The sequence below is a fragment of the Rattus rattus genome, chromosome X (assembly GCF_011064425.1).
Source record: "Rattus rattus isolate New Zealand chromosome X, Rrattus_CSIRO_v1, whole genome shotgun sequence".
In the NCBI taxonomy this organism is placed as follows: Eukaryota; Metazoa; Chordata; class Mammalia; order Rodentia; family Muridae; genus Rattus; species Rattus rattus.
The window spans coordinates 59,407,300-59,426,583 of record NC_046172.1 but is presented as its reverse complement, the minus strand read 5'-3'; the positions used below and the strand labels follow the sequence as shown (position 1 = coordinate 59,426,583).

Below are 19,284 nucleotides of genomic sequence, written 5' to 3'. Positions count from 1 at the left end.
GCTAGGCAATTGCTCTATCGCTGAAATATATTTCCCAGCCCTTAAAAAATTGTTTTTGAGAAAGAGTCTGATTGACAGGGCTAATCCCAAACTTCCAATCCTCCTGCCTCAGCCTCTCAAGTATTTGGGATTTGCAGCATGTGCTATCGCACTCAGCTGGAGTAAGTATTGTTCTGTTTCAGATTTCATTATTATAAAATGATGTTTCAAAATGAATAGGAAACTAGATATGCACTATTTTTATCCAATATGAATGTGTCTGGATTTAATTTTCCTTGCATTCTAGGAAATTCCAGTCTGCTCTTAAGATCAATCCTAGTAATACACAAATAAAGCCTTAGTTTCCATTATTTCTGTTACTTACATAGAACACTACCTTTCCGGTGGTAGAGTGCAGCATCATTATCTGAATTGTTTCCTTTGTACCAGCTGTACTTGAGGTGTGAGCCCCTCTTTTACAGCTGAGAATTACTCTGGGTTATGCTAAAGATCATGATATCAAACTTCCTTTTTTCTTTCTTCATATATTTTCCTTTTTTATATTTTTATTTGTTTGTTTGTTTGGAGACAGGGTTTCTCTGCATACTCCTGGCTGTCCTGGAACTCAATTTGTAGATTAGGTTGGCCTTGAACTCACAGAGATCCACCTGCCTCAGCATCCTGAGTACTGGGATTAAAGGTGGTATCCACCACTACATTGACCTCTCTTCCCTAATTCTTAAAGGATCACCTTCATAAAGTAAATAAAGACCTCAGGAAAAGGAGAAGCTGGTGAAGATAATCCTTACCCTAGGAAATCTATTTAGCCTATACCATTCGTGGATTATAAATTCTGGCTCCATTAGTTTCTGCCAGGAGGGTTCTGAATATTTATCTGTCAAACACAGGTTAGGGAAGCAGTCACTATAAGATGCAATGCTGTGTTCTCTCCTCTCCTTGGTGTTCATAAGCACCCATCAAGAAGAAAGAAATATGGACAAATGCTACTTATAGACAAAACATTTTTATTGGATATGTTTTATTTACATTTCAAATGCAATCCCTTTTCCCAGTTTCCCGTCCATAAATCCCCTATCCCATCTCCTTCCCCCTGATTCTATGAGGGTGTTCCATCACCTATCCACCCACCCCTTCCCCCTCCCTGCTCTGACATTCCCCTACATGGGGGCATCAAGCCTTGGAAGGACCACGGGCTTCTCCTCTTATTGACGCCCAACAAGGGCATCGTCTGCTAGATATGCAGCTGGAGCCATGGGTCTATTCATGTGTACTCTTTGGATGGTGGTTTAGTCCCTGGGAGCTCTGGTTGGTTGATATTACTGTCCTTCTTGTGGGGTTGCAAACTCCTTCAGCTCCTGCAATCCTTTCTCTAACTCCTCCATTAGGGACCCCCTTCTCAGTTCAATGGTTGGCTGCAAGCATCCGCCTCTGTATTTGTTATGCTCTGGCAGAGCCTCTCAGGAAACAGCTATATCAGGCTTCTGTCAGCATGCACTTCTTGGCATCAACAATAGTGTCTTGGTTTGGTGACTGTATGTATATGGGATCGATCCCCAGGTGGGGCAGTCTCTGGATGGCCTTTCCTTCAGTCTCACCTCCAAACTTTGTCTTCCTATTTCCTCCTATGAATATTTTTGTTCCCCCTTCTAAGGACTGAAACTTCTGTACTTTGTTCTTCTTCTTGAGCTTCATGTGATCTGTAAATTGTATCTTGGGTATTCTGAGCTTTTGGGCTAATATCCACTTATCAGTGAATGCATACCGTGTGTTTTTCTGTGATTAGGTTACCTCACTCAGGATGATATTTTCCAGTTCCATCCATTTGTCTATGAATTTCATAAAGTCATTGTTTTTGATAGCTGAGTAATATTCCATTGTGTAGAATGACCACATTTTCTGTATCCATTCCTCTGTTGAAGGGCATCTGGGTTCTTTCCAGCTTCTGTCTATTATAAATAAGACTGCTATGAACATAGTGGAGCATGTCTTTGTTATATGTTGGAGCATCTTTTGGGTATGCCCAGGGTGGTATAGCTGGGTCCCTCAGTAGTACTATGTCCAATTTTCTGAGGAACCTCCAGACTGATTTCAGAATGGTTGTACCCAGTCTGCAATCCCACCCAACAATGGAGGAGTGTTCCTCTTTCTCCACATCTCACCCAGCATCTGTTGTCACGTTTTTTTATAAGCCATTCAGACATTTGTGAGGTGGAATTTCAGGGGTTGTTTTGATTTGCTTAAAGACATTCTATTACAGAAAATAATCCAGTAGCAAAAGGACAAATATTGCATTATTCCTCCCCTTATGAGGTTTGTAAAATAGTCAAATTCATTAAGAATAGAAATGGTGGTTGCCAGGGGCTGAACACAGAAGGGGATTGAGAGACAGTAATGTAGTGGGTACATAAATTATCTGGGGAAAAAGAAAACATTCCAGAAATGGACAGTGGTAACAGTTTTATGACAACGTGACTGTTATGAAATGTAATGGCACGAAATTTAATAATATAGAACTACACATTTTAAAATAGTTAAGAAGGGGCTGAGAGATGGCTCAAGAAGGTTTAAACTGCAGCTGCTCTTCCAGAGGTCATGAGTTCAATTCCCAGCAACCACATGGTGACTCACAACCATCTGTAATGGGATCCGATGCCCTCTTCTGGTGTGTCTGAAGACAGCTACAGTGTACTCATATGAATAAAATAAATAAATCTTTAAAATAGTTAAGAAGGGACAGTAAAATGCCTCAGCAGGTAGAGAAGGTATTTGCTGCCAAGTTGGAGACCCAAGTTCAGTCCACCAGAATCCATGTTATGGAAGGAGAGAGCGTGCAAGTGCAAGTTGTCCTCTGACCTTTACATGCATGTCATTGCCCAGGTGTGTGCATACTAAATAAAATATATTGTAAATTAATTTTAAAATAATGGTTAAAGGGCCTGGGAGATGAATCATCACCGAAGACTTGAACGTGACCTCCTGAACCTATATAAGAAGCCAGATGTGGTGGTGCACATCTGCATTCACTGCACACCTACCTGGAGAAGGGAGGTGGAAACTCGCAGGCCAGTCCAACCCAGAGTACATTGCTGCACAAAAGCAAAAACAAGGAGAAGACCCTGCAAGGTGGAAGGTGGGAGGCAAGAACTCACTTCCAAACATTCTCCTCTGATCTCTAGGCACATGCTGTGTGTGGCACATGTACTTGCAGTTAAAAACATGGTTAAAATCATGTTTTGTTTTATACATATTTTACCACAATAAAAGTAAAATGACTACTTCTTCCTTAAGATTGTGACCAGTCTCCCTCTTCTCTCCTACTAATCTATTTTAAAAATTGGCAAGGCATCTGAATACATTTCAAAAACATGTATAAAAAGCCAAACAGAACAAGAAAGAGTGCTCAATACCAGCAGTTACTATGAAACTAAAAATTAAAACCATAAAGCCACTAGGATGGCTATGTTAAAAAAATACCAAGTATTCTTAAAGGCGTGGAATGATCTCATGGAAATGTAAAATGGTACACTATGAAAAAAAACTTGGTGGCTTTTCAAAATGCTAAATGTGGAATTATTATATGACCCAGCTCTACTCTTAAGTATATAATCAAGAAAAATGCACACAAAACATACCCAGTGTTTCGAGCCTCATTACTCTAATAGCTAAAAATAAATGACCTTAAGCACCTGTCAATTGATTAATGGATAATAAAATATAGTACAGCCACGCAATCACATGCCTGTAGTTCCAGCACTCAGGCATCTGGGAAAAAAGGATGTCAATTTCAAAGCCAGTCTGACCTACACAGGAAAACATTGCTCAAAAAATAACTAGATAGATAAGACAAATTTGGGATGGAAAGTTTTGAGGGTGGGTTGGTGTCCCTATCGTTCCAGTGGGGTTCCTGCCTGACTACAGGATATGGCCTCTTCAAGTTCCATATTCCCAGTGCTGTAAGTCTCAGTTAAAGTCACCCCCATTGATTCTTGCACATCCTTGAGACTTCCCGTTTTTCACCCAGATCCTTTTCTTTTCTTTGTTTTTCACTCTTATAAAGACAACATTTCATTGGGGCTGGCTTACAGCTTCAGTCCATTATCCTCAAGATGGGAACATGGCAGCATCCAGGCAGGCAGGGTACAGGAGGAGCTGAGGCTTTATATCTTCATCTGAAGGCTGCTATCAGATCCCTGACTTCCAGGCAGCTCGAACTAGGGTATCAAAGCCCATGCCCACAGTGATACACCTATTTCAACAAGGCTACACCTCTTAATAGCACCACTCCCTGGGCTAAACTTTAATATGTAAATCATCATATTTCACTTCCTGGCCCCCATAGGCTTGTTCAAACATACTAACTAGCCTTGGGGGGCCATACCTACCCATGGCATATTAAAAAATACATTTAGTCCAACTTCCAAGGTCCCCATAATGTATAGCAGTCTCAGCAATGTTAAAAGTCCACAGTTCATGGTCTCTTCTGAGATCCATCCAGTTAACTGTAATCCCTGAACAAAGACAGGAAACCAGCTGGGCAAACTACAAACTCTGCATCTCCATGTCTGATGTCAAAGCAGTCTTCAGATCTCCAACTCCTTTTTCGTGTTTATTGACTACAACAAACTCTTTCTCCTGGGCTGGTCCCCCTCTCTGTTAGCAGCTTTGCTCAGCAGATAGTCCATGGCTCTCTGGCATCTCAAACATCTTGGGGTCTCCAAGGCAACTTCAGTGTTACAGCTTCTTTTTGCAATGTCTTGCATCCAGACATGATCTTCTGGTGTCACTTCTTCAGCTTTGCCCTCTGTAGCACTCTAAGCTCACGTTGATTCACTCCACTTCCCCTGTTGTTCTTGGCAGTCATCCCATGGTACTGGCATCTCCAATACACTGGGGTCTTCCACTACAACTAGACTTCACCAATAGCCCCTCATAGGCTCTCTTCATGGTGCCAAGCCTCAACTCCTTTGCATGACCCCCTCAGTCCAGGGATGTCAAGTGCAAGGGGTTTGCCTCTCATAATGCTCAGTTCAGTCTCAGTTGCTTTTCATGACCCCTTCAAGCCTTCAAAACCATTACCGCCTTTGTGACTCTTACACATTACCAAGTACAGCTGCTGTAGGAGGTCAACCTTGGCTAACGCTGGAACACAACTTCTTTGTGTTCTCAGAAAATAACTTCCCAGAAGATTTCACCTCAGTGATACTGGTCTCTTCTTAATCACCACTAATTCCTTAGCTCTAGCAAACCAGCATCAATTGTCTGAGTGGTCCCTTCTATTCTTGACTCTAAAGCCAGAGGCATGTGGCCAAAGTTGCTGGGTTCTGCTGCTTGCTGAGGCTGGCACATTGCCCCGTTGTTCTATTATATTATCACCAGCTTTCTGTTTTCAACTCCTTCGCTGCCTAAGCTTGGCTGTCCCGGATCTTCCTCTGTAGACTGAACTCCGAGATCTGCATGCCTGGCTACTAAGTACTGGGATTAAAGGTGTGGTCCATCAAGCATGGATTTAAGTTTTTCTTCACCTAGAACTTGCTCGGTTCTAGACTGACCTGGAACTGAGAGATATGCTTGTCTTCGCCTCCTATGATTAAAAGCTTATACTACCTTGCCTGGACTTAAACTTAGGTAGGATCTTGCCCCCAAGGTCACCACTCCCTCAATTCAATTTAATATCTTTGAACAAAGGATTCAGCTTCATTTCACTTCCTAGTCCCCCTTTAATATTAGAACCATATATTTTATATTTTTCTTTTGTTAGCTTGCTACTCTTATTTTAAATGCTCTTCATGAGACTTAACCAGAGAACAAAGTCTAAGATGGGGTTTCTGAGACTTCCTTTGTCAATGCAATTAATTTGAGGCTCTTCTCCTTAGCCTCAGGCAGAGTCTCAGACATGGGGGTAAAAGTAGCCACATTTTTCCCCCAAGTACCACAGAAAAAGTCTCTAGGCCACATATTGAAATTCTCTACTGAAATCTCTTGGGCCAGGTCTGCCCAATTCGAATCATCTCAGTAACAAAATCTTCCATAGCCCTACTAGGATAGCCCATCAGGCCCCATTTAAAGCATTTCATTGCTTTCCAAATCTAACTTTCCCAAATCCACATTCTTCTAAATAAAAACATGGTCAGGCTAATCACAGCAATACCCCACTTCTTGTATCAACTTTTGTCTTAGTTAGGGTTTCACTGCTGTGAACAGACCAAGGCAACTCGTATAAGGACATCATTTAATTGGGGCTGGCTTACAGGTTCAGAGGTTCAGTCCATTATCATCAAGGTGAGAACATGGCAGCATTCAGACAGGCATGGTGTGGGAGGACCTGAGAGGTCTCTATCTTCATCTGAAGGCTGCTATCAGAATACTGACTTCTAGGCAGCTAGGACTAGGATATCAAAGCTGTGGTCACAGTGGCACACCTATTCTAGCAAGGATACACCTCTAATAGTGCCACTCCCTGGGCCAAGCATTGGGATATCAAAGCCCGTGCCACAGTGGCACACCTATTCTAGCAAGGATACACCTCCTAATAGTGCCCTCCCTGGGCCAAGCATTTATAAACTACCACAATATGCAAGACTCTGAAGCACTTCCCTATCTGTGTGTGTGTGTGTGTGTGTGTGTGTGTGTGTGTGTGTGTGTGTGTGTACAGAGACTTATAGTAGAAAGAACTGTTAAAATGTGGGTCATCTGCAACTACAAGATCTTCTTCTTACTGCCATGGAGAGTCCTAGGGTTACAGGCACATGACTCAGCTATGATAGTACTTGTACTGGCTGGTTTTATGTGTCAACTTGACACAAGATGGAGTTATCACAGAGAAAGGAGCCACAGTTGTGGAAATGCCTCCATGAGACCCAGCTATAAGGCATTTCCTCAACTAGCGATCAAGCGGGGAGGACCCAGCCCATTGTGGTTGGTGCCCATTGTGGGGTGGTAGTCATGGGTTCTATAAGAGAGCAAGCTGAGCAAGCCAGGGGAAGCAAGCCAGTAAGTAACATCCCTCCATGGCCTCTGCATCAGTTCCTGCTTCCTGCCCTGCTTGAGTTCCAGTCCTGACTTCCTTTGGTGATGAACAGCATGGAAGTGTAAACTGAATAAACCCTCTCCTCCCCAACTTGCTTCTTGGTCATGATGTTTGTGCAGGAATAGAAACCCTGACTAAGACAGTACTATTGTACTCCAAAGTGTGTACCCACGGGAGGGGAAGTGAGTGTAAATGGTTGTTTATCAACATTACCATGAATGCCAAAAATTTTGGTGGGAGCAGTTCACAAGTTAGGTGATGGACAGCTTAAAAGCACTGTACTCCTTTGGGACAGCTCTGTCAAAACTTCAGAACAATTGAGAGGTGTCAGTGGGTAAATGTGATTGTTGCTAAGCCTGAATTTCAGTTCCATTGACCTTTGGAGGGAGGGAGAGGTGGAGGGAGAGGACTCCCAAAGGTTGTTCTCTGATGCCCACATGGGTGCCTCCCCATGCACACAAACACATTAGATAAATGAATAGTCTCAAGAGGCAAATGGAGGGAGGTAATAGGGAGGGAGAGTGGATGGGGAGGGGAATGGGGGAATCAGCATCAGATGTGGGGAATGACAGGGGTGGGAGATGGCCAGATGGCTAGGAAAATGAATGAAATCTGCAACTGATAGGGTAAGAAGACGGGGAACATCACCAGGATGGGACAGAGAACTGGGATAATGGAGGTGCTCAAGAATCAATGGGAGTGACCTTAACTGTGACAACACTGGGGATATGGAACCTGAAGAGGCCACTTCCTATAGCCAGGCAGGAACTCCAGTGGAACAATACAGCAAGATAGCAATGAATTCTACCACCTTGAGCTTAGGCCAACCACACTAGATAGCAAGACCCTGTCTCAAGAAAACACTCAATGATTTGTCACTAACGTTTTAAGCTTCTTTTTCTTTTGTGTGCCTGGGACAAAAAGAGGGAATGGGGTGACAAAGAGTTGATTTGGAGACTTCAGGATGGATTGGAGCCAGTATATGGCAGGGTTCTGGCAACTACCAAAATGAAGCATTTTATGGCCACAGGGGGATATTTGGAGTCCTTAAGATCAGAGCACAAGCTGAGTTGGAATGAGGGTATCTCCTGGTTGGTATAAATGTGGGCCACAGGAAAGGTGCTGGTAAGAGACCCTGATGGTATATTCTTCTCACTCTGGGATGGACTGGTATTGACTTTGGCATGAAGTGACCCTTAAGGCTTTCAGAGACTTATCCACCAACCAAAGATCATTCAAGGGCTGCACCTGACCCCCTCCCATATGTAGCAGATGTGCAGCTTGGTCTTCATGTGAATCTAACAATAGGAGTGGGGCCTATCCCTAAAGCCGGTCTGTAGATCCTGTTCCTCTTGCTGGGCTGTCTTGTCTGGCCTCAGTGAAAGAGGATGCACCTAGCCCTACATAGACTCGATGCGATAGGCTGGGGGATACTCAGGGGGGCCTTCACCCTCTAAGAAGAGAAGAGGGGTTAGGGGGAGAAGCTGTGTGAGGGGGACCAGAGGGAGCAGTGCTTGGGATGTAAAGTGAATTTAAAAAATACAAATAAAAATTTAATTTAAAAGCACCCAAAATAATAAATAATACCTCTCTAAATAAATAAACTATGTGAACTTTGGAAACTGTATAGTAAGTGAAGAGAACCAATCACAAAAGACCATATATTCACTTATACGAAATGTTCATAAAAGATTCAGAGAAACAAAATAGATTAGTAGTTGCCAAGGGCTAGGTGGGTTGGGATGAAATAAGGAGCAACTGCCAATGAATATGACATTTCTAACTGAGATGATTAAAATGTTCCGCTGATTGCTCATGTCTGTGAACAGGCCAAGAATACTCACAAAGTGACTTGTGGAATATATGAATTATAACTCAGAGCTATAGAAAGGAGGACTGGGTGTGAAGCTGCGCTTGTCTAACAAGCACAAAGCTTTGGGTTTGATTCCCAATACTACACAAATTAGGTGTATTATAATGGTGGCACTTAAGAGATGACAGCAGAAGGACCAGAAGTTCAAGAACAACCTAGAGAACAAAGTGAGTTTGAGGCCAGCCTGTCTCAAAAATAAACATGAAGGGCTAGAGAGATGGCTCAGAGGTTAAGAGCACCGACTGCTCTTCCAGAGGACCTGAGTTCAAATCCCAGCAACCACATGGTGGCTCACAACCATCTGTAATGGGATCTGATGCCCTCTTCTGGTGTGTCTGAAGACAGCAACAGTGCACTCATATACATAAAATAAATAAATCTTTAAGTAAATGAACAAACAAACAAACATGAAAGAAAGTTCTTAAAATGGGACTGGCAAGATAGCTTAAGGAGTAAATGCACTTGTCACAGACAGTCCCCATGACCTATGTGATGGAAGGGGATAGTCAGCTTCTGAAAGTACTCCCATAAACAAACAGACAAATATTAAAGTTCCTGAAAAAGAGTTATGCCTACATTGAACATCTTAGAAAGGCTGGTCAATTGATGGAACATCAATAACTACGGAGAGGTGGAAATGTCGCAGGTACAATTTCTAACTACAATTTCTCTTGGGCTATCTCTAGCTATTTATTGCCCACCTCTGCGTATGCCCTAGCATCCTTGTGAATATTAGGTAAGTCCTTTTTAGAATGTAAAAAGAAGACCTCTAGCGTCCACCAACTCAAAAGCTAAGAATATTAGCAAATACCACTGAATGCCTGTAAGAAAGGCCTCCGCGTCCGAAGAACAATTTCCCGTCCTTGTAATCCGCTACTTACTATGCTAAAAAAAAAAGTCTTGATTTATAATGTCCTTTGCTCTATTGCTGTTTTTTAAAAATCTTTTCTTGAAACTAGTACCACATTGAAACATGGGATTTGGAATTTGGGTGAGTGACTTAAATCTGTGTTTTCATGCCATATTCATTGACATTTGCATCTAAAATAAACTATCTCATATACTATTCAAGGTGACAGCTGTGTTTTTATATCATCAAAAGAAAGAACATTAGGGCTGGAGAAATGGCTCAGAGGTTAAGAGCCCTTGTTACTCCTGCAGAGGACCCAGGTTCAGTGCCCAGCACCCTCAGGGTAGCTCACAATTGTCCAAACCACTCCAATTTCAGGTTACCCAGAACCTTCCTCTGACCTCCTAGACCAGCTTGGTCTCAATCTGCCTATTTGCTAGGAACATATATCGTATAGATACATACATGCAGGGAAAACATTCATACATATCAGATAATAAAATAAATCTTTTTTTAAAAGCTGTGAAGCGGGGGCTGGGGACTTAGCTCAGTGGTAGGCGCTTACCTAGGAAAAGGCCCTGGGTTGGTCCCAGCTCCAAAAAAAAAAGAAAAAAAAAAAAAAAAAAAAAAAAAAAAGCTGTGAAGCGAATTTATTTAAAATAAATTTCTCCTCCTCCTCCTCCTCCTCCTCCTCCTCCTCCTCCTCCTCCCCCCCCCCTTGTTGTGACAGGTCTGGAACTTGATATGCAGATCAGGTTGGCCTGAAACTCACAGAGATCTCCCTGTCCCTGTCTCTGTCTCTGCCTCAAGTGCTGAGACTAAAGGTGTGAGCCCAACAATAACTCTGTTTCTTTAAAAAATAAAAGACAGGAAAAAGAAGACAACAGGATAGAGACTGTCTAAGATGCTGTTACTCATTTTTTCAATAGGCAATACAGATTTACTGGTTGTTAATTAGTGTGAATAAGGACCGAGAACAGAGTACCACTGGAATGTTGGGGATCAGAATGCATTGAACAAGGGGGAAATAAAAAGGAAACTAACTGCAGACCTGTCTTCTGAGACTGTAGGCTATAAAAGAAAAAAAAAGAATTAAATTTAGCTAAAAAGAATTTAGTTGGTTCAGGGAAAGCAAAAATGATAGTAATTATGTATTTAATGGATTTAAAGATCCATATTTCTCTTTTTTTAAAAAAAGATTTAAGTGTGTGTGTATGTGTGTGTGTGTGTGTGTATGTGTGTGTGTGTGTGTGTATGTGTGTGTGTGTGTGTGTATGTGTGTGTGTGTTACCTAAGGGCAGATGCTTACAGAGGCCAGAGGCATGGACACCCCTGAAACCGGAGTTACAGATGCTTGTGAGCCTGCTGCCATGGGTGCTAGCAACCAAACTCAGGAGCTGTGGAAGAGCAGTCAGTGCTCTTAACCACTGAGCCATCTCTCCAGCCTCTCTTCCATTTCCCCTGATCCTCACTTTTTTTTTTTGAGACAGCGTCTTATGTAGCTCAGATTGGCCTCAATCTCATAATGTCGCAGATGATGACCTTGAGCTGCTCTTTCTGCCTCCTCAGTCCACGTGCTGGAACTACGTTCCACCACATCTGGCTTATGAGGTGTTCGTAAGGCCAGCACGCTACCAACTGAATTCCATCCAAAGATGCACATTTGTTCGTGGCTTTTGAATTTTCTGAAACAAACACATCACACAGTTCCTGGAATCTTAGCGTTTCTGCTGGCCAGGCAGCAGTTGTTGTCATTGCCTGCCACCTTCTGGTAAGATACGGAAAGCAGCAGCATTGAAACTGAATGAATATGAGGCTATGAAAGAAAGCCACGAGACACTTGGAGCTTTTTTCTTCAATTTTCCCTAGAAATCATCTACGTTCTTAACTACAACGAGTGGCATACAGCGACAGAGTCCAATAGCAATTCAAGGTATCAGATTTCAAGTATGAAGATACAGTGTTAACACCTTAGCCAGTTTATTTCCTGTTACTCTTTTCTGTGACAGACACAGGAATGACATGCCTTCGATGTCCGCTTCCACATCCACACTCAAAAGGTACAAGAGGATTGCTGGGAAACCGCATCTGAACTACACGAGATCCTGTCTCAAACAATAAAACTATCAACAACAAATATCTGTGTATATAATGTGTGTGTATGTATACACAGACATATATCTATATGTATATATATATATATGTCATTATATATATATTCATTTCTAAGAGTGTCTTAATGAAAATCTGGAGAGATAATTCTATGGTTAAGAGTACTGGGGGTTTTTCCAAAGGACCTAGGTTGGATGCCCAGGACCAACCATCTATAACTCTGGTCCCAGGTGTACGCCCTCTTCTGGCCTCCTTGAGCACTATGCGTGCATTTGATACATCGATATACATTCCGGCAAAACACCCATACACATAAAATAAATAAATATTTAAAAAGAAAAGAAAGGGGATTGGGGATTTAGCTCAGTGGTAGAGCACTTGCCTAGCAAGCGCAAGGCCCTGGGTTAGGTCCCCAGCTCTGGAAAAAAAAAAAAGAAAGAAAAGAAAATCTTTGGGTCAACAAAGTAGGTAGCATGCAAGTCTTGTGGCCCGAGTCTATCCCCAAAACCCACATGACAGAAGGAGAGAGCCAACTCCCATAAGCTGACTTCCACATACATCCTGTGGCACACCCACCCACACATGCACAGCATGAACACATACAGTAACGATAATTGTTTTAATTAAGAAAACCTTCAACACTTATAAAGTATAAATTCTAAATGGTAAAAAAACCATACCTTATACCATGCCTATCAGAGTACCATACCATGAAAAAATCCTCATTTTTTAGTTATTAACACATTATTTGACAAGTATTTGCTAAGCATGTACTACATGGAAGGTATTAAATATTAGTCAGACTAATTTGATAAATATTGCATGCTAAATTCATTTCTTTGTAACGTGTGTTACTAGATTAAAGACTAAAATCATATAGTAAAAATCCCCACTTTTCTTTCTATGCATCCATCCTACAAAAATATTTGCTCAGGTACCCAAAGATTTATGTACAAAAGAGGTCCATTACAGTATTGCTTGAAAAAGTGAAGAGCTGGACATAGCCCAAATATCCATCACTTGGGCATTTGATGAACTATAGTACATCCATTACACTTTTATAAAGACACAAGCGTTCTAATTGAAGATGCTGGACTGAAGGAATGTGCTTATCTAAGTCTCCTCGGGCATCCTATTAAAATGTTAATGAAGGAATAAGTAAGCCCTTAAGAAGAAAATGGACTTAACAAACTTCTGGAAGATTGGAAATAACATCAGCTGATGAAACAAAATGGAATGGGACAGAGTGTCTGGAAAAATCCCAGAGAGGCTGCCATTTCAGAGCTGGCAAGTACTCAAGGTCAAACTAAGGGAGGCTGGAAACCAGGAAGTGAAGTGAAATCCTGCCCATGAAACAAATGCTCTTATTGGCTCCTGTTATGCCCTTCACCGAATATCCACATATTTCACATAGTGAACCAAATTATTACTTCCTAGGGTTTTTGTCAAAGACAAACAAAACAAGCTGGACGCGGTGGCACAAACTTGGGAGACTAAGGCAGAAGGCTCCCAAGTTGTGACCTGCCTGGGCTATATGTTTTTAAAACAAAAAAGCAGAAGTAAAACACAGCTAGATATGTCTGGGAAAAGCTAAGATAGTGTGAGTGTTAATCTCCCACAGCTAATGAAATGTTTAAAAATGTGATAATTGAGGGTATTGTACGGGACTATCCAAATTGCCAAATTGCCACCAAAGTTCAGGAGTTCTGTTGGACTGATCTCAGAAGACCATCACATCTGGTCCAGTTGACTATTTACCTTCCCTTGTAGACAGAAAGGGTAGGTAGGGTGTGTCATGGGACCCTCGCTTCAGTCCAAGTGTTCCTCCCAACCAGCTCTATGCAGTTCTGCCCTTATCATATGTGGACTCTAGGTCTTGAAGGATGGGTAGAGGAAGTAGGTGGAATACGACTAGGGGAGAGGACTGTCTACGTGGCTATGGGAAAGCAATCACCCCTGCTAGGTGGACTTTCCAGTGCAGCTTGTTAGGCCAAAAGCGCTCCCACACTCCTGTAAGTAATCTCTCACCTATAGAAGAAACCCCAACATGCTCCCTGGTTCCCAGAGTGAACTTTGGTAGAATCATTCCTCAGTCTATTCTTGGGACTTTAGGAGGAGGGGTAGGGAAGACATTTTAAGAACTGGGAGCTCCTGTACAAAGGCAGCGTCCATTCAAAAGAAAAGTTACGGGGTTGGGGATTTAGCTCAGTGGTAGAGCGCTTGCCTAGGAAGCACAAGGCCCTGGGTTCGTTCCCCAGCTCCGAAAAAAAAAAAAGAAAAGAAAAGAAAAGTTACTTGGCACAACCCCTGATCTGTTATGCAACCATCTTCATGAAACTTCCCATTCAGGGAGAGGGCAAGTGAACAAATAGCCATCCAGATGTAAAAGAGATGAAACTGTATCAAGTCCCGTGGCTGGCTGGCTGGCTCCCTGCATGCCTTCTTCCTTCCTTCCTTCCTTCCTTCCTTCCTTCCTTCCTTCCTTCCTTCCTTCCTTCTCTCCTTTCTTTCACCTATCTATCTATGATTAGTTAGTTAGGGTCTTTCTTAGTCATCCAGGCTGGTTTGAACTCAGAGTGTTCCTTCCTCAGTATTCTGAGTGCTGGGATCCAAGCCTGTACCACAATGCCCAGTTCTTTTCGTTTTTAAATATAAAAGAGACAATTACAGAGCACCAAATATATGCTGATAAACAGCACCATACAGAGAAGGACCGAACAAGGAGAATTGACTACAGATGGAATGGGAAATTTAGGAAGGAGGTTAGTATTAGAGCCTACTAAGCTATAAGGGAGAGAAATAACCCATATGAATATGTTATAGAATATATTTTTTAAAGATTTATTCATTTATTATATATAAGTACACTGTAGCTGTCTTCAGACACACCAGAAGAGGGCATCAGATCTCTTTACAGATGGTTGTGAGCCACCATGTGGTTGCTGGGAATTGAACTCAGGACCTCTGGAAGAGCAGTCAGTGCTCTTAACCACTGAGCCATCTCTCCAGCCCTAGAATATCACCTTGCCACAAATTACTTACACATCCATGTTCATTGCTTCTCTGTAATAGACAGGAAATGGAAGCAGCTTGAATATCTATCCATAGATGAATGAAGAAAGTGTAGGACATATACATGGAGAATTTTATTTAGCTGTAAAGAAAAATGAAATTATGGCAAGTAAATAATGGGACTAGAGATTGCCATGTTAAACAAAAGAAGTCAAACACAAAAAGACAAACACTGCTTGTGTGGATGTGGTTTTTTTTTTTTTTTTTTTTTTTCTTTTTTTTTTTTTTTTCCGGAGCTGGGGACCGAACCCAGGGCCTTGCGCTTGCTAGGCAAGCGTTCTACCACTGAGCCAAATCCCCAACCCCGCTTGTGTTCTTTCATATGCAGAACTTGGACTCTGTGTGTGTGTGTGTGTGTGTGTGTGTGTGTGTGTGTGTCTGTGTCTGGGTCCTGAAATTAGAAAGGGAATCATGGGAGGGGAGGAAGATATCTAAGGTACAGATGAGACAGAGGGCAAAGAAAGCCAGACTGGATAGGAGAGATGGGGACTAGCATTTGGAAGGGGATAAATCTGAATAAAAGATACTTACAAATGTATATGTATAAAGATGCAATGTTGGAACCTTTATGTTATATACTAACTTACAATTCAATCTTCTTTTTAAAAAAAGTTTTAAGGGCCAGAGAGATGCCTTATAGTTAAGAATGCTTGCTGCTAATTTGTAAGGACCAGAGTTTGGATCTCAGCATCTTTCAGGCAACTCACAAATGTCTGTAACTCCAGCTCCAACTTGACATTCTCTTCTGGCCTCCATAGGCACTCATACAGACAGACAGGCAGACATACATACATACATACATACATACATACATACATACATACATAAATTTGAAGAGTCATTTAAAACAAAAATGTTTTACAAATCAGGAAATGAAAATTGTAACTACTTTCAGAAAGAAAAAAGTTGGTCACCCTAAAGAAACAAAAATGAAGAGTTAGCCATATGGCTTAGCAGTAGAAATCCTACCTGGTGTGTGTCCAAGGCCCTGGGTTCAACCTTAGTTCAACAACAACAACAACAACAAAAAAGGTAAGAAACAAAAATAAGAATTCTCATTAGCAAAACTAGATGTTAGACATTTTAAATTGTGAGAAAAAATGATTCTGAACAGTTGCATTGCTTTTCCTACGTAAATATGAACAAAAGTCTGTTCACCCCATACAGGTCACCAATGACAGACCAGAGTAACAGTTTCATTGAATTTTGTGAACCAGTTGATTATTGGGTTTACTTAAAGGAGAATGGGTGGTGGGTTACTTACAGGAGTAGAGGTGACTCAGAAACAGCTACATCTGGAAGAGTGTGGGGAAGGATTGAGCCAGCCAAGAGGGGTCAGGACAGCATAAGAGGACCTACACAGTCAACTACTCTGGGCCCATGTGGACTTGGAATCTGAACCACCAACCAAAGAGCATGCGTGGGCTAGACCTAAACACCCTTTACATTTGTAGCAGATGCGCAGCTTAGTCTTCACGTGGGTCCCCTAACAATTGGAGCAGGGTTTGTCTCTGACTCTGTCGCCTGCCTTTGGATCCCCTTCTCCTAGCTCCACTGCCTGGTTGGGCCTCAGTGGGAGAGGATGTGCTTAGAGTTTAGTCCTGCTGCAAATTATATCCCAGGGTGGACTGGTACCCAAGGGAGGCTTCCCCTTCTCTGAGGAGAAGGGGAGGGAGTAATGAGGGAAGGAACTTATGAGGGCAGGACTGGGGAGGAGAGGAAGGCGGGGGGCTGTGAGCAGGATGTAAAGTGAATAAATAAATACATTAATAAAACAAAACAGCTACATCAGTAAAAAGTCTCACCTCATCATGAGTGATGACCCCAAGAAAGTTACATTATGGCATTCTACCTTTAATTTTCTTTTTTATTTTAAATGTTTATTCATTCTTTGGGAGTTTTTTTATTGTGCACCTCAATCCCACTCATCTCCCTAACCCTTTCTATCAACCTTCTGCCCTTACAAACTCTCCCCTAAAAGAAAATAAAAAAAAAAAAAACATAAAAAAACAAAGCATAAAAAACATCTCGTAGTGGAAGCTGCAGTGTGCCACAGTGTGTCCCACAGTCCCTTTTGTCCACCCATCTTTACTTGCAAATATTCACTGCAATGAGTCATTGGTCTGCTTTGAGGCCTCTGGCTTCTGTTAAACCAGTAATACAGGATCCTCACCAGGACTCCTCTCGGATATCCTGTTGCTGTCCTGTGTCATGGAGAGCCTGTGCCTGTGAATTTGCAGGACTGTCCTTTTCACATGCTCCAGCAGTTCATAGATAGTGTAGATGTTGGGGTGGGCCAGCTCAAAACTCTAGATCAGGGCTGCCCAGGCGAGGTCAGGGCCCACTTTTCACCAGCTGCAGCCAGTGAGAGGCAGGGCCTGCTCATCCACTCTCATGACGCTGGGACCAGCTCTCCTGACTGCCGGGAGGGGCCACCTTTAATATTCTGCACTCCTCCTGGTTAAGAGGCAAGATGGAAGTGTTAATAGCATCATTACCTTTACCTTTACAGACACAGCGATCACAGTGTTAGTTCTGTTTATTTCATTGCCATGACTGTAGGTCCCAAGTTAGCTCTGATATGATGGTCATACATGCCCGAGAGAGAGAAAAAAAAAAAAAAACTATGCTTGGGAAAGCAGGCAGTTTTACATCAGGGATCTCGGAAACAAGCAATACCATTCTTGTTCTTGGCCAGAAGCCAAAAACATCTTTAGTTCTGTACTGGCCGCAGGCCAGAAATGCCAGAAGTGTTTGGGGACTCTAGTTTGTGGTCTAGCCTCTTGTTATCTTTCTTTTCCTTTTACACAGCTGCCCAGAAGCTGCGTGTGACCAAAACTCCAGTGTACTTATCCCTTGAAGAAATTTGAAGCTGGATATCTATATTTTCATGGTAGAAATGGGATAGATAGATAGATAGATAGATAGATAGATAGATAGATAGATAAATAGATAATTACCAGGGTGGTTGTGCTATTAATCTTTGGACCATGTGGACTGAACTGCTGTCTTAATTTTACCTCTTGGTCTGATGGTCCTGATGCAATGTAATTCCTTGGTCACCCTCTAAGGCCTAAAAGTTAGCAATGGTGAAGACCCTAAGTGGTTCTCAATCTGTGGGTGGCAACCTCTTTGAGTAAGACTCTTTCATAAGGGTCAAATAGCCTTTTCATGGGGTTCACCTAAGGCCACCAGAAAACACAGATATTTACATTATGACTCATAACACTAGCAAAATCACAGTTATAAAGTAGCAAGAAAAAGTTTTAAGATTGGAGGGTCACCACAACATTAAAGGGTAGTAGCATTAGAAAAGTTGCAAACCACAGCTCCTAATCCCTTCTTTCTACCAATTTCAGCCCATCCCTTAAGTGATTGTAGGGTCTCAACTCTTGGTGGGGAAGAATATTTTAGGAATTAGCAGATTAGCAGACTTAGAAACCACCGAAGATACTCACTCATGATGCTTCAGACCCCACCTCCCATTTCCCTGGTAACAATAGAAAGGAAAGACTCACAGTTGTCCCTGCTTAGGATTTAAAATACCATACAAAAAGATGAAGATATTGGAGCTTTTCTGAGGCCCATCAAGGAAAAAGCTACTTCCTCCTATTTAAAAAAAAAATGAAATCATAGTTGTCCTGCTCCAAAGATTAAAACATATATACCATTGCCTCCTCCCTTAAAGGTTAATCAATCACCTGTCAATCACCTGGCCAACAGGAAAGCTCATTTACCTGAAGACAAGCTATGAAAATGGGAAGAATTACCTTCCTTAATGATATTTCCTGGAAGCCCCTCCCTTGATGCAGTTGCTTACAGAGCTTCTGTCATATAACATTGCTAACCCACACTGCCTTCTGAGTTCTAATTAAAAAGAAGCACAACTTTTCATTCTCATTCTTTCTTTCTCTTCTAGGTACTGGCCAAAAACCTAAGAAGGCTCTAACATGCTGGATTTTCTGGACCCAAACTCAAAAGATAAAACACTCTCCTTTTAAAAACTCCCTCTACCTGGAAGCTGCCAAGATTTACAGGTTGCCTGATCTGTTGTTTTGCTTTCGAACTTTAGTAAAATGGTCCCTGAGCTTCCTTCTGAGTCCATTAAAGATATACTCTTACAAAACTAGGGTAAATACCAGAAAGAAAAATATCCAGGGAATTAAAAAATGCAGACTGAACTCACATTTCCAGTGAGAAAAACAAAATTTCATGGTGACAGCTGTGAGGCAGGCTTGGAAAGCAACCAGAAAGAATTAAATAAATTGGAGTCAGGAATGGCGGTTCAGGCTTACAAGCACAGTAGTCGGGAGGCTGAAGGAGGACGACTGCCTTGGCTATACAGTGAGT

General features: G+C 42.0%; 1 protein-coding gene across 1 annotated transcript in view; it reads right to left on the bottom strand.

The window, feature by feature from the left end:
• Positions 1-19,284, bottom strand: part of Snx12 (sorting nexin 12) — a 114,469-nt gene that overhangs the window by 5,316 nt on the left and 89,869 nt on the right.